A 1037-nucleotide genomic window follows, 5' to 3' on the forward strand; every position below is an offset into this window, starting at 1 on the left:
AGTAGTAAATACTCAATGTGGAGTTTTAAGATTTAATACAATGAACTGGACTCTTCAAGACTACAAAATGAAAACAGTGAATTGAGGGGGCAGAAAAGAAAGCTTGAAGATGATCTGAAAGAGGAGAGGTGCAATTTCTGTTAAATTTAATAGACTAGTTCAGAAATTAATGAAACTGCAAAAGGAACAGAAATCAAGAGGCCTTGCCAAAAGGAAACATTTTCAGATTACACTGCACAAATAGCATCAATCTAGAGTTCAAGAACAAAATGGTCACAGATTGTGAAACATCACTGTCATTTCTTGGGCTTCATAATTTTGTGGGCACTAAAATTGAAGTATTTCATGAGAACACTCATGAATACAAGACCCTTACCTTGGTTGATGAGAAAAATATTCAAACCTCATCTCAAACTGAAGAACTGACTGATGAGGACATTGGTGAAGTAAATTTACTTCTCTACATCAAAGAGAGATTCAATGTTTCAAATGAAGCATACCACAAACTTACAATGCTATTCAAGCATCTGCCTAGATCTTGGAAAATTCAAGACACAATTAGGGAAATAGGATGGGATTTAATTGGCCCAGAAAAGTTAAATTATTTAGGAACATTGATGTTGCCCAAATACTACCCAATTAAAGTAAATCTGTTGAAATTTCACACTTGTGGACTCAATTTATAGCCTTAACTAACATGATGAATTCACCAAATCTTAGCCTTTAGTATTGAACAGTTTCACCAGAAATCTTAGGCATTCATGGATCAATTCCTATAACTATTGGTATATCACACCGAGCATGTGACTCCATATGTGCATGTTCTTTTTTGGCAAGTGCCCAAGTTCTTAAAACCGTATGGCCAAATTTGCTCCTTCACTCAGCAAGGCTTTGAGAAGCTGAATATTAAAACAAAGAAAGATTACTTTACGTTAACCAACCAAAGAGGTCTTAATGTATTTTCACAGACCATACAGAAAAGAAACCGGATGAAGTATTTAGAGGACCTTGGATGCCAAAGGAAAAGTAGAATTTTT

This window comes from Pocillopora verrucosa, chromosome 9 (genome assembly GCF_036669915.1).
Source record: "Pocillopora verrucosa isolate sample1 chromosome 9, ASM3666991v2, whole genome shotgun sequence".
In the NCBI taxonomy this organism is placed as follows: domain Eukaryota; kingdom Metazoa; phylum Cnidaria; class Anthozoa; order Scleractinia; family Pocilloporidae; genus Pocillopora; species Pocillopora verrucosa.